The sequence below is a fragment of the Periplaneta americana genome, chromosome 2 (genome assembly GCF_040183065.1).
Source record: "Periplaneta americana isolate PAMFEO1 chromosome 2, P.americana_PAMFEO1_priV1, whole genome shotgun sequence".
Taxonomy (NCBI): domain Eukaryota; kingdom Metazoa; phylum Arthropoda; class Insecta; order Blattodea; family Blattidae; genus Periplaneta; species Periplaneta americana.
Window position 1 is genome coordinate 110,817,632 of NC_091118.1, and position 26,582 is coordinate 110,844,213.

Genomic DNA, 26,582 nt, shown 5'->3' on the forward strand with positions numbered 1-26,582 from the left:
TGAATAACTTAAGCCAGGTCCCGACCATTGGGAAAAATAATCTAATATGTTTATATTCTTTTATTGACTCTCACTATTCTAACGCATTTCTTGCATGGCCTAATCTAATTTGATATATGCGAAAAATGTTTCATTATGTGTCAATGATAGAAACATTATAAATACGTGTTATGATAATATTGAATAGAACTATGTAATCAAATTAGAAACGCAGGGATGTGGAGATTTAATCCTAGGAACTCATAAGTATTATTTTCGGAGAATTATTTGAGGCAAACAAAACTTATACAGAGTGTGTTTAAACTGGTGACAAATATTTCAGGGGGATATTCCTATCGACTAAATATTAGAACATGGAGATCAGCACTAGCGATGTTTAATGCGATATTCATGGAACAAAAATGTATTTAAAGACATCAAAACTTAAAGATATAAATCTGTAACTCGAATGTAGTTGAAATTTGGAAGATGAATAAACATTTTCGGTCAAAATAATTATCAAATGAAATGTATTTTTTGAGACATTCGGCCAGACATTCTAGACGTGAAAAATAACAAACGAGATGGTTAGACAAAAAATGACATGGAAAATTCAATTTTGGAATTACGTACTACATTACAGATAATTAGTGTAGTATGGACAAGTGAAGCAGATGGGAAATGAAAGACTGTCAAAGCGAATACTACTACTGTAGTAGTAGGATGGATTCTGTATGGAGGAAGAGGCAGATCTCGAAATGCATGGATGAAGAAAGTCAAGAAAGCAATGTGTGAAAACCGATTACAAGAATGGGAATGAGAAGATAGAGAAGGTTGGAGAAAGGAAACGAGAGTGTAGGTTTTGGGCACAAGAGGGTACTGCATATGCATTACGAACCTGTATAAGAATAATAATAATAATAATAATAATAATAATAATAATAATAATAATAATAATAAACATGGGTTTAGAAACCCCAAGTTTCTTTCCCACATGTAATTTGTGGTCCATTAAAAAGCCTTTCTGAAAACCTAATTTACATCTAGAGGATTTTTATTTAAAGTCCATTGTTTACGAAACTCCTGTGTCTGATACTGGCTTCTTTAGAGAGTTTATCGAAAATGGATATGAACATATATGCAATACTCCAGATATATTCAACAAACTAAGACAAACATGACGACACCATTTTGAAAACTTTTTGTATTACTACTCGACCAAAGCAAGTGGAGCCGCGCGCGTAATGTGAACTATCGCGATGCGCTATTACGAACGCAGAAGCAGAAGCTGCAGGACTCCACTGGCCTTGGTCGAGTAATAACTGAGTTCTTTCTTGTTTCTCCTTTGTTTCTGTAAACTTTGTCTCGTATAATAATTGAATTACCTTTTTTTTTGTTGGATTACTAATTATGAATTTTCCTGTATCTGCTTTCAACCTGGTTGAGTTGAAGAGAAAGCTTGATGGCCTTAACTCTACCAGGGAAAGTAAAACTATTATTATTATTATTATTATTATTAGTAGTAGTAGTAGTAGTAGTAGTAGTAGTAGTAGTAGTAGTAGTAGTAGTAGTAGTAGTAGTAGTAGTAGTAGTAGTAGTAGTAGTAGTAGTAGTAGTAGTAGTAGTAGTAGTAGTAGTAGTAGTAGTAGTAGTAGTATTACTACTAATTGTCTGATATTTGTACTTACTTACTTACTTACAAATGGCTTTTAAGGAACCCGAAGGTTCATTGCCGCCCTCACATAAGCCCGCCAGCGGTCCCTATCCTGTGCAAGATTAATCCAATCTCTATCATCATACCCCACCTCCCTCAAATCCATTTTAATATTATCCTCCCATCTACGTCTCGGCCTCCCTAAAGGTCTTTTTCCCTCCGGTCTCCCAACTAACACTCTATATGCATTTCTGGATTCGCCCATACGTGCTACATGCCCTGCCCATCTCAAACGTCTGGATTTAATGTTCCTAATTATGTCAGGTGAAGAATACAATGCGTGCAGTTCTGTGTTGTGTAACTTTCTCCATTCTCCTGTAACTTCATCCCGCTTAGCCCCAAATATTTTCCTAAGCACCTTATTCTCAAACACCCTGAACCTATGTTCCTCTCTCAGAGTGAGAGTCCAAGTTTCACAACCATACAGAAGAACCGGTAATATAACTGTTTTGTAAATTCTAACTTTCAGATTTTTGGACAGCAGACTGGATGATAAGAGCTTCTCAACCGAATAATAACACGCATTTCCCATATTTATTCTGCGTTTAATTTCCTCCCGAGTGTCATTTATATTTGTTATTGTTGCTCCAAGATATTTGAATTTTTCCACCTCGTCGAAGGATAAATCTCCAATTTTTATATTTCCATTTCGTACAATATTCTGGTCACGAGACATAATCATATACTTTGTCTTTTCGGGATTTACTTCCAAACCGATCGCTCTACTTGCTTCAAGTAAAATTTCCGTATTTTCCCTAATCGTTTGTGTATTTTCTCCTAACATATTCACGTCATCCGCATAGACAAGAAGCTGATGTAACCCGTTCAATTCCAAACCTTGCCTGTTATCCTGAACTTTCCTAATGGCATATTCAAGCGCGAAGTTAAAAAGTAAAGGTGATAGTGCATCTCCCTGCTTTAGCCCGCAGTGAATTGGAAAAGCATCAGATAGAAACTGACCTATACGGACTCTGCTGTATGTTTCACTGAGACACATTTTAATTAATAGAACTAGTTTCTTGGGAATACCAAATTCAATAAGAATATCATATAATACTTCCCTCTTAACCGAGTCATATGCCTTTTTGAAATCTATGAATAACTGATGTACTGTACCCTTAAACTCCCATTTTTTCTCCATTATCTGTCGAATACAAAAAATCTGATCAATAGTCGATCTATTACGCCGAAAACCGCACTGATGATCCCCAATAATTTCATCTACGTACGGAGTTAATCTCCTCAAAAGAATATTGGACAGAATTTTGTACGACGTCAACAAAAGTGATATTCCTCGAAAGTTACCACAGTTGGTTTTGTCCCCCTTTTTAAAAATAGGTACAATTATGGACTCCTTCCATTGTTCCGGTACAATTTCCTTTTCCCAAATAGCAAGTACAAGTTTATAAATTTCGCTATATAATGCACTTCCACCCTCTTGTATTAATTCTGCTGGAATTTGATCGATACCTGGAGACTTGTACGTTTTCAGATTTTCTATCGCAATTTCGACTTCTGAAAGCGTGGGTTCGGGTATAAATGGCTCAGCAGTTTGTATTTCAATTTCGTCCCGATCATTTCTATTTGGCCTATGTACATTTAGTAGTTGCGCAAAATAGTTTTTCCATCTGTTTAGGATTGATGGAGAGTCTGCAAGAAAGTCACCATTCTCATCCTTGATCACGTTTAACCTTGGCTGATATCCGTTCTTAAATTCCTTTATACCCTTATATAAATCTCGAATGTTTTTATTCTTACTATTTGTTTCTACCTCATTCAGTTTTTCCTTCAAGTAACCTCTCTTTTTATTCCTAAGTGTACGACTTGCTTCCCGTCTTTCATTGAAATAATTATCTCTCTTCTCCTCAACTGGATCCTGTAAGAATTTCAATTTTGCCTGTTTCCTTCTTTCTACTACCATGCAACAATCTTCATCAAACCACGGTTTCTTTCTCTTAGTTTCATAATAACCTATGCTCTGCTCAGCTGTCTGATATTTGTAAACAATAAAATTCCTCATACTACCCCAGAAACTAAGCGCACCGGTATATAGAATTATATATATATATATATATATATATATATATACATATATATATATTTTTTTGTCGATACGAATACGTAACTAGAAAATATCACATCACTGCTGTGAACTGCTCATGTAGGTCTAGATGTACAGAATATTTAACATCAATACTGTGTACTGCTTAAATAATTTGATCAGTCTCTTTGTTAGTAGGAATATCGCTTCTTCATTAACTTCTACGTTGCATCTGCACAAGACGTACGTTTAATTCACACAAATACAAACCACTATTAGGTACCTAAATTAAGACACTTTCGTTTCTAAACCCTCTAATACTCATACCGTAGTAAAGCAAGTTCCATAACTGCGCTATAGTAGCCTAGTAATAGGCGTACATATTATCACAACACATTGCCTAACGATTGAGAAACATTGGAAAGGATACAAGCTATTGAAAACTTCGTCCAACGATACAACAACTTTGAAAAGACAACAATAATTGAAAACTTACGTATCCATGGGGACTGCAAACGTTAATATTTTGTTATTTAAACAAGAAGCATCTCGAAAGTATAAATACGACAGCAACAGAAAAATCTACGTGCATGAAGAAAGCAACAAACCGGCGCTATCACAATAATGAGTGTGAAAAGTGACAACGGTTACCAGGGCAACGCCTGTGCTGCAATGCGGTGATTAATGGGTGGGTCACTTGCCTGGAGCGGACAGAGGTCTCCCGGGGGTTCCCCGATCACTCGTTCACCACGTGCTGAAAAAGAACAAAAGAAAGGATTATTTCAGTACACGGAGACATGTTAGGAGCGCGTGATGGATTTGCGACGTAATGAATTTGCTCAGAGAGCTCTGATGAATCGCGCCATTATCTCAGTCTTGCTGCAGTCGTGATCCACTTCACAGCACAGGAACTCAGCATGTGAGTCGCGGCCCTCACTCAGAACTTGTTAAAATGTGGCTGATAACTAAATATTCAGTAATTAGGTATTGGTGATGGCTGGGGCAACAGTATTTATAGCATAAGTAACATACCAGTGTGTCCGCAGAAACATGCCGGGGTTGTAAACTGCTATAATGCTGTCACTATGTGTTTTACGAAATTCATACCGGTGTCATTAGAAAGAACAGCTCAAAGAATTTCAGGAAATGCGTAATTGATCATTGTTGACCGAAACAACAGATGGCAGCACAAGAAGAAAGAAAAAACGCCGTTTCCGCTATTTCGCTTGTTATTAAGGTATTGTTGGCTATAGGCCTGAACAAATTGTGTTAAATGATCTTAGTGTTAAGTTTTCAAGTCTGTGTGAATTCTGCAGCATTTAGAGGGTTATTTAGGTTATGGCGAATCCACAGGAACGTAGCTGGTGTGTATTGGAATATCATAGTACTCGGAGTGTAGTAAGAGCACGGCGTGCTTTCAGGCCGAATTTTCATCATGGGGCATCTACCGAAAGAACGATTCTGAAGTGGTATAGAGATTTTTTAGAGCATGGATGCGTAGGCCATTCAGGGAAACGGCCTGTTGGTGCGAAAACTGTAGAACAGGTGCGGGAGGCGTTTGTACATAGTCCTCGAAAGTTTGTGCGTAGAGCTAGCCTGCAGTCAAAAATTTCTATAATTGCGACGCTGTTATTCCCGGCGTGACTCCTCCTCTTTTCTTACGTCTTAGGAAATGAAGCTCTATAAAGTTTAGGTAGGTAGTATCATTCGCCATTTTTGTTCTTTCGTTGCCGAGCTACCAGACGAGGAATCCATTTGCCACACTGTTAAACATTATCATGTCGTAGCTCCTATGATAATAAATCAAACGCACTGCAATTCAGCAAATAATTAAGCGGTAAATAACGTCTTCGTGTGCTTTCTGTCAACGAAAGAGCCAAAATGGCGGGCGATTATATTAAGTATTTATCGAGCCTTAAGAAATGAATAACGTCTTCATCAGCGAATCACAAGACGCACACGTTTAAATGTAGCCGACCTGCAACGTGATAGGCTGCCGTAAATTAGAGCGACGGGACTATAAATCCACAGTTGGTAAGGTCCTACGTTCTCGTCTGCGATTTCACCCCTACAAACTGCAATTAGTGCACAAGTTGAAACCTGATGACCATGCAAATCGACGTTTTTTCTATGAAAATTTATTAACACTAATGGCGGAGTGGGAATATTACCTTGATATCTGCACCATGACACGTGGAGCACACATCGAGTGTCTTTGAGGTGGGTACGAAACTTTTCGAGTTTCTCTTACTAATGATACCAGTTTCGTATAAATCCGGCAACTGATTGCGACGCTATAGCAGTTTATAACCCCGGAATGTTTCTGCAGACACACTGTATTCAGTCGCAGTAGTATTAGTAATTGGTAACAGAAGTAGTAATGGCACTAGTAACAGTTGCAATAAGAGTATTGGCAAAGGGAAGAGAGTTATGGTAGCAAGGGATATATCAGTATTGGTAACAGAAATAGTAGGCCTAATAGTACTAGCAAGAATTGCAATAAGAGTATTGGCAGCAGGAAAAGTGTTAATGTTTCTAGGAGCAATAACATTTGTGGCAACAGCAGTACTATCAGTATTGGTAACAAGTAATAGTACCAGTAACAGTTGCAATAAGAGTAGCCTATTGGCAGCGGCACCAGCAGGAGCAGAAATCTATTTGGGGCAGCTGTAAAATATCAAGGTTAGTAGTAATAGTATTAGCGTCGGTAACAGAAAAGATACTGGCACTGTAACAGAAGTAAAATACTTATTGAGCAGCTGAAACAATAATAATATTTGTAAGCTAATATGAAAAGTAAGACAATAACATCAATTCAATAAGAATTTTAGCAGTAGCAGCTGTAGGAACATTAGTATTAGTATTTGTCGCATAAAATAATTATTCTCACATAGGTCTACCTACGGAATTGCCTATTTTATTTACAAATATTATGTTTTAAGCACGTAGCAATAATTACACCCAATAACGTAGAAAAGGAATTTTTTATCGTTACGGAAAGGTTCTGTTAACTTATAAAATGCATTTTTAGTTAGAAAATGATTATAGTAGTTCAGGTGTAGAGATTAGTTTCTGGAAAACTCGAGCGTCGTACGATTAATACAACGTTCGCAATTTACGTCTGAAAGTTTCCAGAGTTTGAGTACTGACGTCACACATCCCAGCTCCGTTAAGCTTATCAGTGGTCAGTATTGGTTTCCTAATTCATGTAGACCTACTTAGTCTTGTAACTTATCTTATATTGTACGTTCGCTCCGAGAAAACCCAGGAGAAGGAGTGCAATAAGTGACTAAGCTCCCGAAGCAGTGGGTGTTACATAACTCGACACGCGGCTAAGGAAGCAGCGTTATAATGTATACTAGAGTACGTACCTTAAACGCCCACTTACGATTCATGTTTATTTCCACTAATAACATTTTTTATTCTTGTTAGCCTATTATTATTATTATTATTATTATTATTATTATTATTATTATTATTATTATTGTTATTATTCATATCAGCCTACTATTATTAATCCGCCAGTGAACGGGTCATAAAAAGTTACGTAACTGCACGCGTTGAGTTTCTCAGACCCATTTTCATAATAATAATAATAAATAATAATAATAATAATAATAATAATAATAATAATAATAATAATAATAATAATAATTAGTTTTCTTTTTAGGAGTGTTATATTCAGTTATATTGACAGAAATTATTTTCTTCACTAATGATCTTGAAACACGCGTAGCGCGAATCTAGTGAATGACATTTGCCTTCTTCTTCACTGAGAAATAGGTATACATTTTTTTAAATACTTATGTGTAGCTTGTCTCTATAATGAACGACCTCTTCCAACAGAAGAAGTATGAACATTACAATATTGTCAACACTATGTTCACTCTGTTCAACAGACTCCCATGGTCTTACATATTTCATTAATTTTAATATACACTAAGAAAACTAAACGGATAATGCAAACTACGGGTACTCCAAGTCGTTACAGAACTGGCAACTATGTGGTGTTTACCTCTGCGCGGGACGAAGGAAAGAGCAGTAACTTGTGTGGCCTTCTGCTTTCAGTCGCCACTCAGTGGTTTTTCTCCGATCGAACGTACAATAGTTATTTTACACGAATTATGGCCGGAATTATGCTATGGGCTATCAACTCGAGTCCAGGAGAGGTAATATTATAAGAATATGGAAATAAAATAGTGACAATACAGACAGTCAAGGACCCACAGACTGGGATGTCAGCGGTGAATGCTTCCCTTCAGCAACTTATCAACATTGCCACTGCTCTCGTGGAATTGTCATGATAAGAGACTAAGTGCATTACATTTTATAATTCTTTTACGCTATTATACTAAGCGGGGACACATTGAATACTGCTAAAACAACAGGAACATACACACCTTGTAGCTTACTCTTACAGATTGTTTACTGAAACGGCCTCGAAAGAGGTAACAAAAAATAATTAACAAAGATCGTGAATAAGCCTAAAACGAGTACAGAAACTTACAAACTGCCGAGAAGGGAAATTTCGCTTTTGATTTTATATTCACAGTCTGACTCAAAATAAACTGAACTAAAGTAATAGTAATAATAATAATAATAATAATAATAATAATAATAATAATAATAACAATAATAATACTAATAATAATACTACTACTAATAATAATAATAATAATAATAATAATAATAATAAATTAGTCAATAATCGAAAATGCAACAATAAAATAAATCAGAACTGGCTGACTCATAAAGTTTTGTGAATGACTCTTCTATTGCTTCTTTGATAATCAGAGACCGGACTTTAAAGGGAATTCCTTTTTTTATTTCAACACGAAATATGAAATAATTAATTACACTGTTCAAAAGTATCTTCTATCGACCAAATTATGTGGTTTTGACTTCCCTTTTTTTTCCTTCCTCTTTTTAGTCCATATTCCCTTTTTCCCCTTTTTTAAAAAACATCTTTTATTTTTTGACAGAATATCGCAAACATTTAGATAATTTTCCTATATTTTTCCGATAGGCCTGTAACTTCCTGAGTAAGCGAAAATAAATATCGTTCTTCTTCTGATTCTAGACATTGAAAACTAATAAAGTGTGCTGATTTAGAGTTCAGGATAAAACGACAATCTTCACCTCTGGTTTCAGTTCATGTTGAGCAGTCATTTTCTGTTTATAAAGACATTCTGCATTCAAAGAGGCAGAATCATATTGAAAGATATTGAAATGTTGACTGTGATCAAATACAACACTTTCCTTATGTTCTGAAACGATAAATATAAGCTTGTGTGTTCTATGTGTATCCATGAATGTGCTGAAGCGTGTTTTCAGTTAAACTAGCACCCTTTTGAGGGAATAATATAGTCCTTTTTGAAGTCCTTTTTTTTTTAATAAATCAAATACAACACTTACCTTATGTTGTGCAACGATAAATATAAGCTTGTGTGTGCTATGTGTATCCATGAATGTGCTGAAGTGTGTTTTCAGTTAAAATAGCACCCTTTTAAGGGAATAATTAGTCCTTTTTGAAGTTCTTTTTTGACTATATCAAATACAACACTTTCCTTATGTTGTGAAGAGATAAATGTAAGATTGTGTGTGCCATGTATTTCCACGAATGTGCTGAAGTGTGTTTCGGGGACTAATACACTCCTTTTTTAGGTCCTTTTTTGGCTATAACATTCCCCTTTTTTGTCCTTTTTGATGAAACAGGTCTCTATTGATCATCTTTTTCCTTGTATAAGCACTTGTCTTTCTCTGGCTTTGCTGACGACCGTAAATAACACCTGGTTTCAATTTTAGAGAGGGAACTGCGCTTTTCTTTAAAGCCGGTTTACTTATTTTGATACCTAAGGGCCATATTCATAGACATTCTTAGCGCGGGCTTCCGGTGGATGATCAGCGAACTAACGTTTTTCGTATTCAAAAACCAGTGTTAGCGATATGAATCCTGTACAAGTAATCAGTCGATAGCCGGGGCTAGTTTAGCACGCTCGTAGCGCGGGCTAGCGAAAAGTCTATGCATAGCACCCTCGAAGTTCATTTCTAAGCCGGAATGTAGTTTCAAAATCCTTCGGAGCGAAGTGTTCAGAATAAACGGTGGAATTACCGGTAAGTTTGAAATTATGTCGATTTATTCAAGCACTCTTTGAGTGTACCCGACGATCTTTCACTATTAGAAAGTCCATGAATACTTATTCCAAAGTCTGTGTTTGTAGTTTTCGAGCACCCAAAAACACAACATCGAGGCATATCCGAAAGAATAGCACACAAACTTATGTATAAAATAATACAACACAAGTAGCGTGACCGAAAAAGCTCAACTGACCCGCGAACGCTCGTGCTGTTAGATAAAATCTAATTTGTTTTATATAATATATTCTTTTGTTATTACTTCATTATTGTTGCAGATGTAGAGCTGCTCCAATAATGTCTTCTTCCATACGTCTATTTTAATTGTTGCGATTATCATACCCAAGATTTAAGTACAAGCCTGTTGGTGATAAAATGATTAAAAGTTGTACTTATTGTAAGTAGGTCTACATCATTAAAACATAGATAAATAACATAAAAACTTCTTGTGTGCAATATAACTTTTAATGCAAATAAAAATCAAGAAATGAAATTGGTGTAGCAGATGTTGATGAATACCGAGAGAACGGAGAGATCTAGAAACATGCGGTTTTCACTGCTATATTTTTTAAACAAAATCTTTATTTAAATACCCCTTTCATTTCAAGTTAATAGTGCCTTGAAGTAACTTGACACATTACATGCACAAATTTTCTTTAAGTAAATCCGACATACAATGTGTGTAAATTCCAATAATTAATTTCTTATTTTAGATGTGGAGGGAAGCATGACTTCTCCAAAGTTAACGTACTCATTGGTTTACATAGAGCCAATATTAAAATTTACAAATTGTAGTGTAGACTGTGTTTTGAGATGGATTTTTCACAATTTAAAAGCATTTTTGTATACATATGCCAGCAATTTTAGGGCATAAACTTTCTAACTCTACCGATAACATAAAATGCGTAGGCCTATTAGTGAATTGACTCGTAGGCCTACATAATAAATCTTTGAGTAACAGGCTGATATACTGTATATACCTTCTCAGTGGCCGATGAAATAATTTTAACCTTTAAATTGGTAAAACTTCATTTTTCATACTAGTTTATTAAACCGTGTCGGATTGTAAAGAAAACAACAATCGCAATGTCCACATTCTATATGTTGTACAATATTATAGTATTGCGTAATTTTGGTTATTTAATTTTTCTACCAATGGTCGGTAATATTGCGGCTGTACGCGCTATTCTGGGCAGATCCAGGGACAGTAACCGTTGTCGCCACAGCTTCAACGAGATAGAAACTCTCGCCCACGTTCTTGGATCTTGCCCGCATGGTGAGATATTACGCAATGCCAGGCATCACAAAATCAGGTCCGCAATCCAAGCTCTTCGCGATATACCACCTATGGAGAAATCCATGGTCTATCCGAAACAGGAAGCTGTCGGCGGGTTGATATATTAGCCTTTAACAACACAACTGGATGTATAATAGATCCTACTATCCGCTTAGAATTGAATACAACTCGACCGGAAGATGTCAACAACGAGAAGAATCAAATTTATGGTCCAACTGTTCCTTATTATTTACATAAGTATAAGTTACAAACGAATGCAATTATTGGGTTATTAGTGGATGCTAGAAGCACGATTACAAAAAAATATATATTAATTTCTGCAAAGACTTCAATCTTGAATCCTCTTTGGCCAAGACTGTTTCTTTGATAGCTCTAAAATATTCAATCTATCTTCTGAGAAATCACGTAGGCCTATATAAAGTAAATTAATAACACAATAATAATAATAATAATAATAATAATAATAATAATAATAATAATAATAATAATAATAATAATAATAATTACATTTCTCACGAAAACATTTTCATAAAATTGTACGCATTTACTAATACTTGTATATTTGGTATACTTTGTCCTTCAGGGCAAACCCTATTTTAGGGGAAGTTTGTTTACATACTAAAATTAACCTGTTGTACCTTATAAATACTTCGTGAATTAAGGGTTCAGACAGTCTTAATGATTCATAGATACTGACTCTTGGAGTAACTGGCTATCTCATTCACGTACTGGTTAATAGGCAATGCCTTACTTGGGAACTGATACAGCGCAGACTCACAGATTACCGATTGTCTTTTTCTCACAGACTAAATAATTTACGCACAGATATAGTATATGAACCCTAGACAATGACTCTGAGACTCATCCTCATAATACAGCAGTTCATCAACTGAAGAAGTCATTGAATCATACACAATAAACTATGACCTTGATAGTATATAAGTGGGAAATCTCTTTTCTCACACCTGCTTCACGTAACAGAATCTTCACAATTTAAATCTGCTAAATTTTGAATTGGGATTACCGTTATAAAGGATTACACGCAACTGAGTGTACTACAATTAAAAAATTAAATCTTTCCATTGAACTCGTGCGATGTGGAAGGTTTCATATTCAATATGTGTTTGCATGGAAACAGAGCGCCGTGCGTAGCATACGAATTCAATAATTCAGTTAAATGCAAATCAGAATCTGGGAACTTTATTTCCCTTGTATGTTACTAATTCCTTTCATAGCGGAATTCCATCCACTCACCCGCATTCATTTATTAAAAGCATGAACTTCCAGGTCAGGTGCGAGACAGGGGAGAATACAAATACAAATACAAACAATTAAAACACAGGGTGTTAACAAGCAATCTTGGTATGTTGTGGATTGCGAGAACAGTAAGATTAGAATTTCAGTAACTCATGCTATTAAAATGTACTCATTTGTGTCACGATGAAATCTTCAATTACTCGCTGATAAATGATTTCACGAAACTAGATTTTCTATACAGAAAGGAAAAAGAAAACGACATTCACAAACTTTGAGAGATTATGAAGTAGCTCAAAATAAAGAATTTCTAAATGTTAAAGCCAATTATTGGTTTCAGCTTACAGCTTTCGAGTCTGTTATGGCGCAAAGGAAAGTGAAATAAAAATAGTGTGCTTAAATTCTTTAGTGCAGTTTACTACTGCTCTGGTGTGAAAACACTTCATAAGCATAACAACAATGATTCAACATTCCCGCCTTCAACATTCCAGCAAGGAATGCATCTGGTTGCGAAAGGATTTGCGGAGTCGTTCAAAGATTCCACGTTTTATTAGGTTGGTGCATAATTCCGCAGCGAGTTTTCCGTAAGTTTATTATACACATAAGGCAATATATTCTCCTTCACTGTTTACAACAATCTCCCAACGCTGGAGTAGTTTTTCGATTCCACGCCTGTAGAAATGGCGTGGTTTTGAGTTAAAGAAGTCGTCAAGCCATGTTCGGAGCGCATTTTCATCCGGAAAGGAAGTTCCTTGAAGGTTATTCGATAGAGAGCGGAAAAGGTGAAAATATGAGGGCGCAAAATCAGGTGAATACGGTGGGTGCGGAATGACTTACCAACCCAACTCCTGGATAGTGTTTTGTGTCAGGTTATCGGAGTGCGGACGGGCGTTATCGTGGAGTAGCATCACTTCACGGATTCTTGTTGGTCGTTTCTCTTGGATTGCGTGTACAAGACGTGTCAGTTGGTGGTAATAAATGTCGCACGATAGTGGAATAGTCTCAGTTCATCATATTTGTCAGTTCTCACGTACACTGACGTGGATCATTGTGGATTAATGTGTTTAAACGGTCTTCATCAAATCCCGAAGGCCTTACTCCACGTGGAGTGTCATTAATGTCAAAACGATCCTTCTTAAAACGAGAAAACCATTTTCTACGTGCTCTCTCCGATAGCATTGTCCCCATACACGGCGCAAATGTTTCTGGCCGCCTCCACTGCTTTCGCCCCTCTATTGAACTCAAGAAGAAGAATATGTCGGAAATAGTCCACTTTCACCACTTGACGCTCCATTTTCTAGCGTCCACGGCTCCATCCACTATTTGCAAAAATGAAAACTTCAATATTTAAACTCAAGCACAACAATTAAACTTCAAATAAAACATGACCATCGATAAATAAACCCATAGCAACCGGAGTACCAACACGCGAAACAAAAACATAATGAATAGCTGACGGTGATCTCAAAACAATGTGCTTGTATAACGTGAAAAACACGTGTTGTATTTGAAATGTAAAGAGGAACTAATTGCTGCTGTCTGGTGAGAGAATCGTCATGAAACTAGGCGGTACGCTCAACAAACGCCACCAAATGATAACAGTCAGTTTCATTGGGGAAACCTACATCGCATATGTGAACAGTTATAGTGTTGTTATTTACGATACAAATGTTAAAAATGGATTTTTATTTTGTGATTAGAGAGGTTTGCGAATTGGGTTCCAGGCCGAGTGTAAAAATCTGCAAACAAATTGCATTTTTAACGTGTGCCATACTATTTCTTAGACAATATTTCGGTATTGACAGGTGTGGCATTGAATGCTATATGACGGTAAATTATGAAATATTAGAGCTAAATTTGAAAATGAATAGTTAATTCTGAAAGTAAACCGGAAGAAATGAAGGAAGCTTCATTGAGAGTTACATCGGAATTATCACTAGAAAAATCAAGGAAACAATACACCAGGTATATGAAATGTTGTAAAATAAAGAATCTTTAAGTAAGTATACTCCCATTTTTTTAAGATGCGAAATATGGACATGGTCCACTTTCTTACTCAAGGGCTCAAATACGCACATGTGCCACACTGTCTCTTCACCAAATCGGTATGTTTATTGATTTATGTCACATAACTCGAGTTTTTCAAAACAATTATCCCAATAATTCAAGAAATTGAGGCCATTTTCTAGTAAGAGCTATATCAAAAATATCGAAAGAAACAGACGAAATAGTTATTAGCAAGTAGTAACATAAAGGAGTTTATTGTTGATTATAGAGTGATAAAGATATAGAGATGCATATCGACAACCATAAACACTTCAGTGCAAGTAGGCTTTTCGTGATCCGTGATGGAATGAGTTGGGTGCAGACTGTGCTGCCTGGCTAAGCCGGTCCTACCATTTGCCACACAACGCATTCTTATCCAGAATTGAAGTCCCTATAGGCCTACTATAACTCTGGTGATAGTCAGCCACGCCTCACAGATCTCTATGAATCATAATTTTCCCATCAGGAGGAAGGTAAGATTCTGAGGACTCCGGTATATCTATTGCATATCTATGAGTCGTCTAGAATCAATCAACATTCTTATATCTTTGAACAAACCGCGAGTAACACCCAGCATTGAGGACGACCAATTCGGAGTCACATTGAACACAGGAGGTATCCTATTTTTTGAGACGGATATGATAATGACGTGAATTGTGAGAGTGTTAATGGAAAGACGGATGAAAAAGGGGGATAAACTCTCACAATCTTGGCTTTGTCCACTACATATAGGCCTACAACTCCGCCATCTCCGAGATTTGAACTCGGGTTTGCAGTCGTCGTAAGTCAGTACTCGCCAACTGAGCTGCCAAGTTTAAAGTTTAACCTCATTTCCAAATTCTGGTAACATCGTCAAAGTATTGTACATAAAATAATAATGTAAATGACAAAGGGAAACATTATCTTACTCTCCTTGATTCCACTCTTCTTGTACATATTTTATTACTTTGTATTAATCCCATTTTGATCTTATACAGGCCTCCTATTATTTAAAAAAAATAATTATTATACTTTCACCACATCTGGAATTTAAACTACATGTATTTTATAAATAAATTTGACAAATTTAAATGCATGAGTAATATGATTGCGCTAACAAAGGACAGGCTCCGTATGAAAATGGTTGTGAACAATTCAGTTGACACAATATGGCTTAAAAGAGCGATTTTTAGTTACTGACAGAGTACAATAAAAAAGTATGTGCTGTTTCACATAGCTCATAAAGGCGTTTTTAAACTGTTTTATATTTTTGAATTGTCATTTTATCATCAGCATAGGATTTTGTTCTAACTTAATACCTGCTTTATTCAGCCATTTAATTATCTCCTATTAAATCCCCCAAAATTTGACAAAAGAAAGAGGGAAATGAAATTAATTTGACGTTACTAGGCAACAGAGAGTAAATCCGCAGTGCTGAAATCACAGCTGAATTAAAACAAATGGGATTTGCGATGTCACTGACCCCTGGCTACCCATACTCATATCAATAAATATTTTTACTGGCATAGTAAATTGTCCGGACCCTCGCATCCTGTTAGAGATGGCTTCCAAATGTGTTTTCAATCGAGGCATGTCTATCGATCAGACGGAAGCAATAACTTGCAAGTTTATAACAGGTGCGCAAACAGGGATGCTTGTTTACTCTAGGAAAATATCCGGCCCTGGCCTGGAACCGGATCTCAACCATTGCTTAATAAAAGTATTCCCTCAGCTAAATGTAACCATTAAACAAAACAGGTTACAAATATAAACCATATGCTAATTTCCTTCAGAATTAAAAAAAATTAACAGCATGTACTTTAGTGACATTTCAGTCTCTCAGTTCATCAAAAGATAGAACAATAAAATCAAATGATTTGTGTCTATAATTCTTGCCATTTTAATCTTATTTATATAAATATTTATCTCATGATTGGTATCATTTACCATATCATTAGAAGCAAGAAAATACAGTAGTTTAAAATAATGAGTAACCGTTTTATTCTAAACAGTCACTTATTGTTCAATGACACATTTTCAAGTCTTAAGAAGTTCAAAATTTATTTCAATACTCATGCACTAAAGATGCAGTGTTTCATTTTTAAAGGGTTAGGTACAGCATACAGCAGTAAAATTTTGGATATATTCAACATTTTTTTCTTTCATTACTATATCTTGTACAATAATGAAAATTAATATGTGTAAAACACTGTCCTTCTGCTATATGAAAAAAAATATTTTTACGATTTAAAAAAATTATTTACATTTGTATTTTCAAAATTCAGTTCACTGTGCAGTGATACAGCGTTTCCCACATAACTTAAAAACTATCCAACATTCTGTGATTAAATTTTTGTGTGTATTTATGTATGTCATATCTACAATATGATATCTACCTTTGATGGATTGTCTGATAAAAAACAAATTCGTTCAAAAATGGTCAAATATCAGTATTTTCTTCTAACACAAAAGAAAATATTATTAATTAAAGGAATATAGTCGAAAGAGCATGATATTGTAAACACGAGTTTCAGCAATAAAATAAAAGTTAACAAGTTTATGGTTATGAAGGAAACGCTTCATCACTGCACAGTAAACTGCCAACATTTTGAATTAAAAAAATATAGAAATAATTTTTTTAATCGTCAAAATATATATTTTTTTTCATATAGCAGAAGAACAGTCTTTATACATACCAATTTTTATTATTGTACAAGATACAGTAATGGAGAAACAAATGTTGAATATTTCCAAAACTTTTACTGCTGTAAGCTGTACTTAACCCCTTAAGTTACTGCAGGCTTATAGTTCAACATGTAAATTAAGTTGTCCTACACAATTTAACTTTATAGTAAATAATTTTACACCGAATATGAAATGATTTATTCTTCACACTCGTATTATTTTCAACATTACACACTGTTACCATATAACTGACCGACAGACAAACCGACTGTCGCCAGAATCTGAACAGCCTTTGAGTCTAACCGATGGACGAAAATTAACAAGAATTAATTGCTTTATGCTGAATAAGCAGTGGTTCATTATTTAATCACAGTTCACTGAAACCACTGAATTGTAGAGTATAACATATTAACTTTACTAACCGTTCTATGCTGGAAATACAATGACATATTTATTCATTCACAGACAATTAGACAGATTGAATAGTTTACAATACTTCAATTTTTGAATTGTAGAGAAATATAGTACGAATTATTTACGATATCTCTGACGAAAAAAATATGTTCTTAACATAAACCACTTTACGGAATTTGCAATATAATTCAAGAATATTAATATTTGAAGGGTTCAGAACCATAGTGGGGTCGACCTGGTTGGCGAGTTGGTATAGCGCTGGCCTTCTATGCCCAAACTTGAGAGTTCGATCCCGGGCCAGGTCGATGGCATTTAAGTGTGCTTAAATACGACAGGCTTATGTCAGTAGATTTACTGGCATGTAAAAGAACTCTTGCGGGACAAGATTCCGGCACATCCGGCGACGCTGATATAATTTCTGCAGTTGCGAGCGTCGTTAAATAAAACATAACATTTATAACCATAGTGGGCCAATCGCCATTTACTAAAACCGTAGAAATCAAGGGTTAGAATGAAGTTATTACCATAATTCAATGGAAACATGTAGCAAGTACTTCTATGCCCAAGGTTGCGGGTTCGATCCCGGGCCAGGTCGATGGCATTTAAGTGTGCTTAAATGCGACAGGCTCATGTTAGTTGATTTACTGGAATGTAAAAGCAGTCCTACGGGACAAAATTCCGGCACATCCGGCGACGCTGATATAACCTTTGCAGTTGCGAGCGTCGTTAAATAAACCATAACATTAACATTATAGCGAGTAATATAAAATATACACATTCAAACTAAATGATATGTCAATCTACATTAAACTAGGGTAATTCCGGGTTAGATGGCCATAGTTTTTTAAATCACTTAGAACAGGGTAACCGATTGGTAAAGAAATAGGAAACAAATCAAATACGTTCCTTCTAGGTTATATTTCTCCACTACAGTGCCTCAGGGCGCATAGAATTCACTGATGTAATAAAAAAATACGTTTGAAAAATAATGGCCATCTCACCCAACATATGTGGGTGAGATGGCCATAGGATATAGGGATAGATGGCCACCATAATTTTTAAGTAAATTCATAACAATTTTTTGTAAAAGAATGAGGTTTTATGCACTGGACACATAAATATAGTGTCTAAGTGCATAATTATGATTGTTTGAAATTTTCAACAACTTTATTTTTTTGTTTGTTTCCTCTTTTAGTGAATTTTCCTTAAAACAACACAGAAATACATTGAAACGCTTATGAACACATTATAATAATAATAATCAGAGGCACGACAGTCCATGAAGGACTATGATCGACCAGCCGGCTGCTGGCCTCACGTCCACATGTCGAAGCAGAGGTGGACGATCATCCAACCAAATGGCGGTATCGTGTGATTAGCCCGATGATCCCCCCAGCCGTTACAGCAGGCTTTCTTAACCGGATTTCGCTACCTATCGTAGTTACCCAAGTGCATCACGATGCTGGGTGGGCACCGGTCCCATACACTGGCTCAAATTTCATGAGATAATTTCTTCCTCCATGAGGACTCGAACCAGCGCGAATTCCGTAACGCGAGTTCTAGGCAGGATGCCTTAGGCCACGACGCGGGACCTTATGAACATGTTAATGAAACAAAATCCTGAAAGGTCAAAGTAACAGTATCTTTTCCAGTTGGTTTCCGGGATAGGAAGCGTTGTCTCACAAGCAAACATTCTGATGGGAGCAAATAAAAAAGTTATTTTTTTTCTTCCGCCATATTAATAATGTCAAAAGAAGTGCTCATACAAATTTTGGCCACTCGACCGTAATTACGAGTCCATCCAGAAAGTGATTTTGCCTGGGGCCGTTTACAGAAAAAAACACAATTACATGGAAAGATTTATTGAAACAGATACAGCAATTGTTGCGCTAATTGTCAACCTATCTCCCACTGGAATTGAGACATTTGTCATACCATGGGATCAATTTTTGTACCATTGTGTCGTAGAAGTCAGCTTCCTGGGATCGAAACCAGCGTTGGACAGCCGCCTGCACCTCTCTACTGATCCCATGATATGACAAATGTCTTATTCCGGTGTGGAATGTGTTGAAAAAATAGCTCAACAATTGCTCTGTCTGTTCAATATTTTTTTTAATTAAATTGTGTTTTCTTTCTGTTAACGACCCCTGGCGAACTTTTTTTTACGGCCCTCGTAATTGCGGTCAAGTGGCCAAAATTTTTATAAGCACTTCTTTTGACGTTATTAACATGGTGAAAAAAAAAAAAACTTTTTTATCTGCTCCCATCAGAATGCTTGCTTGTCAGCCAGTCAGAGAATATTGACAAGTTCCTCAGCAAAAACGTAAGCGAGACTATAGACATCGGTCCCTGTAAGGGAAAATCCATGTTCCTGCATATTTAATATGGCGAACAAACCTACATCCATTGTCATTGCCTAAGTGTCACTTGGTCCCATTGCACCCTTTGTAGAATTGTCTGTTTTAACTCTACTTTCCAGGGCTTTTCTTAGAATATGAAATGTAATGAAGGCTTGACGTACAGAAGTGCCATATTTAATGGCTTCAAAAGCACGGTATAAGTCATCTTCATTCCAAAGACACGTTTGCTGCCGGGCTTTGCTTTATATTTTATCGGAATCTAGAAATAACGATACTTTTAACATAATAATATTCCTCAATTGTAGGCCATCTATCCCGGAAAAATGCTGGCCATCTCTCCTTTTTTACGGGAGAGATGGCCATACCGCGTAATAAAAACTGGCAGCAGTGAAGAGAACAAATACAGTTAAGATAGAATGTTTAAAGATGCCGTACCTCTTTAATAATGTTTCCAGCAAATTTCCTCACAAAATGCAGTATTTCTCTATTGTTATTTCAGAAGGTGAAAAATTATTGCTTGCTCACGGACTCACGAACGGCTACAAAACGCGGAAATAATAACCTTCCGTTTTCGCAGGTGCAACAATCACTTCGTTTAATTAACATCTGGCGGCAAACCGATTTTCATTCGAAACAGACGATTAGAATAAAAATAAGAGCGGTTGGTCGTCTCACCCGCATGGCTATCTCCCCCGGAATTACATGGTATTCACTTAACTTTAACCCTCGCTTTCTCCGTTTTTAATAAATGGCACTTGGCCCATTATGGCTCTGAACCCTTTATTTATTCAAACATAAATTGCAACTTTCTTCTTCTCAATAGCCACAAATTATGGGAAGTAGATACACTTAATTTTGTTGGAACAAACATTATTTGTGGTGGCGTAGAATAATAGCAAATGAATATAGTCAACTGAGTAAAACTTGGCCACCATTTTGTTATCATGTTTTTGGCATAGCTATTTTAGGGTAAGGCGTCATAATTTGATAATCTGTTGTCACACGAAAGGTTTCCTTATGATAGTTATTCATCTACCAAAATTATTAAAATGTCTCTATTTTCAATTTATGTAAGGTAACAGAACACTAAAGCAATAACAATATGCCTTACAATACCTAAAAGCTGAAAAACTAATTTTATTAAAAATTATTGTAGTTAGAACAAAGAAACTGAAGTAATGATATTGAATATCTTCCGTATTCTAAATTGAAATACATGCGCGAGGTTTGAACTTAGAAAAGTAATAAGAAGAAACTAAAGATGGAACAAATAATGGTGAATAAATAAAGAAGGAGTACGAAACAAAGAATGAATGACGTAAATAAGAAGGAAATTATCAACAATGAGAAAAGTATATTACATAGGTACAGGAAGAAAAGAATAACAAAATCAAGAGAAAAGAGGCAAAGAAGTATACCAGAGGCTCCCAAACTTTTTACCATGAGGGACCAATAATTACTCTAGTGATTGGCCTCGAGCCACATTAGAGTACTTAATATTAAAACAAACGGCCGTGCAAATTTTTTTTATTAAAATTACGAAAAAACAGATTGTAATAAATAAATTAATTAAATTATAGCATAATTTAATTAATTAATTTTGTTCGATCACTGAACATTAACAAAGAGATGTGAATGGTCCAAAAGATAATGATAAATTGATCATTCGAGTTTTAAGTCCTCTATATAAACATCTTCAATTGATGATGATGATGACGACGACGACGACGACGACGATAATGGTGGTGGTGGTGATGGAGTAGAGAGACACTGAAGGAAATAGGCCTATAATAAAATATCGTCAATGGAAAGCAAAGTCTTTTCTTTACATGTATAAAAGTATTGACGTCATGAACAAGGGAAATTCTATTCGAGAAATTTAAATTCCACTGGAATAGAAATTACATATTTATCATTTATTGGTAATCAGAAGTCAAAATATGAAAATGTTCATAAAAACTTCTATTATATCATCGTTCATAACATACTGGTATTATGTAGCCTATTATTTTTTGGAGAAACGCAATATCTAGCCGTTGCTCGGTACTGTATCCACATCTCTATTTATATTTACTTTGTTTGGTAACATGAAAAAAATATACTGTGGTAAAATAGGAGCAACACATTTACAAAGAAAATTGAGATATCTACACGTAAGTGAACTATATTCAGGAACAGCTACATTCCGACGATAACTCAAGTGATTGACGGTGGGAAATCATAAAATTTATAAATGAGATTATGTAAAATTTGAGAACTATTTTCAGGAGTGAGTCTTCGGAACCCAAGAAATACTGTATAATATTTATTTATTTAATCCGACATGATTAAGGCCATAAATCCTTCTCTTCCATCCTACCAGATAGCACGTATAAATACAAAAAAAGAAATATAAACACTGATGAAAATAATACAAATTAATTTAAAACCCTATAGAGGGTCAACAGGATCAAAAGAACAATATAGAGCTCTCATCGAGCTAATGCAAGAAAAAAAGAAAGAAAAACAGAGATAGCAATGATGATAGTGATAACTGATAATAATAACAATAATAAATACATTACATATTAGTTGTCAATTTTACAACAGCATAGTTACAATATTTACTATATGTCATGGGTTAAGCCGAAATTGCGCAACCTGACAGATATTCAACAAGCAATTCCATTTCCATGAACTAGAATGTGATTTTTTAATTTAAATTTGAATGTTGATATTGTCCGACAGTCTCTAACATGGTCAGGGAGAGAATTCCAGAGGCGTGGAATCCTATAATTCCTATAAAGACAAGGAACGGTTTTCTGGAGTGAATTTTTAGAAATAAGCAATACAATCATATCTTGCGTTTGTGCACTTGCTCAGAGAAATCTCGTTTGGTGTCCCAGGAGTAGTCTGCCATCACATTATTCTTGTTTTATCACCCTTGAAACGCTCTACCATTGTCTTCTGGTCTTGATGGAAGCGCTGTTCCTGTTAACCACTAACAGCCCCGTGGTTCTCGGGGAATTGATCAAGGTGACTGTTCAGAAAATGATCTTTGCACTCATGTTGCACCCAAGATCGCAGAAAGCAGACAGCTTTCTTTCAAGCATAACCACATACTTGTCCGCCATAATGTTAGATACCAAGAATTTTTTATAACTGCCAGGAAAGACAGTCATATTGCATTCTCCTTGTTATTCATCTTCTTGACAAATTCTTCGTCACGTACAAAGACACAAATTTGAAGTCTATAGAAGACACTTGCAGGAAGAGCAGAAACTCTTTGCTGAAAACAGCTACCATCAGTATTCAATTTCTTGAATTATTCCATGAAGTTAATGTTGATACGGAGTGAGGGAAATATGATCCTAGCGCGGCGGACGAATTGTTCATCTACAGCGTTTGGCATGCCTGCTTCCAGAGTTTCATAATTGGGTTGCTACAACTATTTCTTGCACCTTATCACAAGCCTCATGTTCTTCCTTACTACGTTCACTTCCTTTATCTTCAAAAGAGGCAAAATCATTAAAAACATAAGCCAGGAGTTACCCACAGTGCGGGTAAGTCGCATTGATGAGGGAATACTAGGACAGGAGGTCGCATGCTTGCTTTTCTTGCCGATACCCTTCGTATTGGCTAGGAAAAAATAGCAGTCATTTGTGTGGTCTCGCCAAACCATAGGAATCCCAAAAGGCATATCTATTCGTTCTCCTTTTGTCCAGTCACGAAGTATTTTCTTACAATTATGACACACAAAATACGGAGCCCACTTCTTGTCTTGGTCGCCAAATCGAACTTCAAAATAGATTTTATAGGCACGCCTCGCAAGCGTTGTTACATTGCGTCTATAACGAGGAAGTGTGAAGGGGCCATATACATAACAGAAAGCATCATGCATATTTACAAATTTATATCTCAATGAAAACGCCATGATTTCATATTAAAAACATAAAAGTAGCGTTTTCTTAATCGGGCTATTTTTTACATCAAAAACTGCAAAGATAAAGGAAATGTTTGTAAAACATAATCAGTGTTTGTTTAGGTTACATTTCAGTGACGTTGTCCACCTATCCTCAGTGTAAATACCAAGAGTGTTCTTTTCCGTTTGCCAACAAGCGTGTACAGTTTAACTTACTTGCAAGAACGAATCGTTTTCAATAGGCTATATTATCAAATAAAAGATACTTTCTGTAAATCTCATTCACTGATATCAGTTAATTTGAACTACATCCTGTATCTTATTAGCTATTCTTACATAGCACTGATGTTTTCCCAAACGACTCCCAATTGTATTATGTTCACAGCATTACGAATTCTTCAGAGAGTTTTGCATACCATAGTCAATTTAGAAATACTCAATTGAAGATTTAAAATAATTTGTTTCTGAATTTATTTTTAGACTTTTTGTGGAGTTACTAGATTTGTCACTTTTTATTTTGCCATCGTAATAGCCATCAGCGACTACTATCCAGCTTGTAATGGAATACGATTGTTTTTGTTGAAAGGCACTTTACCATTTTGAAGTTTCGTTTTGTTATTCAACTTACGAAACTTTTTCAGCCATAATCGCTCATAGCTAGTAATGAAAACATTCGAATTGTGTAAATATTTATTTGCTGTGTATGAGTATGTACCTTTGTTCCTATTACCTCGATTTTTACTATCTGAACTTGACAGTATTGTTTTCTATAAGTAACTAATACAGCACTTCTTTTATATGAATACCGTTTTCAAATAAATCACTTTTTGCAACCTTGTTCCAATACATTTATCGAAAATAAATAGTTATGGATGGACGAATGAAAATGTTTCAAGTATTATTTTCAAATTTTAATATTTTTCTCACTTACGATTTTCCCCATGGATACGTTGTAATGGCAAAATGAGAGAGTGACTGTAACTTACAAACATGCAAGTCATTGGAACTCTATTACGCCTATTCTATGGTTACCCAACCTAGTCGTTTGATCCAAGATTCGCGAATTTAAATCCGGCAAAGGAGGAAAAATTTCTTAGTGTGGGTGAAGAAAATCAGTGGATCCGGTGTGTTTGATTTACGGCACGTTAAAGGACACACACACACACTCTCTCTCTCTCTCTGATAAGGGAAAACACGGAAATTTTACTTGAAGTAAGTAGAGCAATAGGTTTGGAAGTAAATCCCGAAAGGATAAAGTATATGATTATGTCTCGTGACCACAATATTTTACGAAATGAAAATATAAAAATTGAAGATTTATACTTCGAAGAGGTGGAAAAATTCAAATATCTTGGAGCAACAGTAACAATACAAATGACACTCGGGAGGAATTTAAACGCAGAGTAAATATGGGAAATGCCTCATATTATTCGGTTGAGAAGCTTTTGTCATCTAGTCTGCTGTAAAAAATCTGAAAGTTAAAATTTATAAAACAGTGATATTACCGGTTGCTCTGTATGGTTGTGAAACTTGGACTCTCACTTTGAGAGAGGAACAGAGACTAAGGGTGTTTGAGGGTAAGGTTTTTAGGAAAATATTTGGGGCTAAGAGGAATGAAGTTACAGTAGAATGGAGAAAGTTATGCAACGCAGAACTGGACGCATTGTATTCTTCACTTGACATAATTAGGAACATAAAATCCAGACGTTTGAGATGGGCAGGGCATGTAGCACATAAGGGCGAATGCAGAAATGCATATAGTGTTAGTTGGGGGACCGGAGGGAAGAAGATCTTTGGGGAGGCCGAGACGTAGATGGCAGGATAACATTAAAATTGATTTGAGGGACGTGGGTTATGATGATAGAGACTGGATTAATCTTGCACAGGATAGGGACCGATGGCGGGCTTATGTGATGGCGGCAATGAACCTGCGGGTTCCATAAAAGCCATTTGTAAGTAAGGATTATTATTATTTATTATTATTATTTCTCGCTCATGTTCAATTTTCAATCAGAATAATCTCTGTAATTTACTATTGAAACCACCACCACCACCACCACTACTAGGTACTACTAAATAGACGAAATCACGTATATTTAGGCCTATATTAAAATAAATATTCTTTAGAATCTGCAATTGATGTACTTACCACATGGTTTATTTTAGATATAAAACGTATAAAAACACTTTGATTTTCAATAAAATTAGTTCATAATACAGATAATTGTTTTTGATTATTTTTCGTTACCTGAAGTGAATCTAAAATTAAATAGTGGAAAAACAGTTATGTAGTACGATGTCCAACGTGACGTATTTGGCACAGTACATACAGGAGAAGATGCTACCACACAAAAGACAAATTTTATTTATAATTATTACATGCAGCGTCTTGTATATTTAATTGTGTAATTTCATACTACTTGTCGGCCTCGGTAGCGTAGTCGGTATAGTGCTGGCCTTCTCTGCTCGAGGTTGCAGGTTCGATCGCTGCCCAAGTCGATGGCATTTAAGTGTGTTTAAATGCGACAGGCTCATGTCAGTAGATTTACTGGCATGTAAAAGAACTCTTACGGGACAAAATTCCGGCACACCTGCGACGCTGATATAAGCTCTGCAGTTGCGAGCGTCGTTCATTAAGCCATAGTTTTTTCATACTACTTACCCAGCCACCCAATCACGACTCACTCATCTACTCACTCAACACCTGTGTTGTTAAGTTCTGTATTCCACCCGCAGTAGAGATTTACAATTCACAATTTTGAACGATTGGCTGTGTG

At 35.8% G+C, this 26,582-nt stretch overlaps 1 long non-coding RNA gene across 1 annotated transcript in view; it reads right to left on the minus strand.

The window, feature by feature from the left end:
- Window positions 1-4,435: 4,435 nt before the first annotated feature.
- LOC138695291 (uncharacterized) overlaps window positions 4,436-26,582 on the minus strand; it is an 816,951-nt gene continuing 794,804 nt past the window's right edge. The window contains exon 4 of the long non-coding RNA XR_011331118.1: window positions 4,436-4,488. This is a non-coding gene — a long non-coding RNA (uncharacterized lncRNA). The remainder of the gene's footprint in view (window positions 4,489-26,582) is intronic.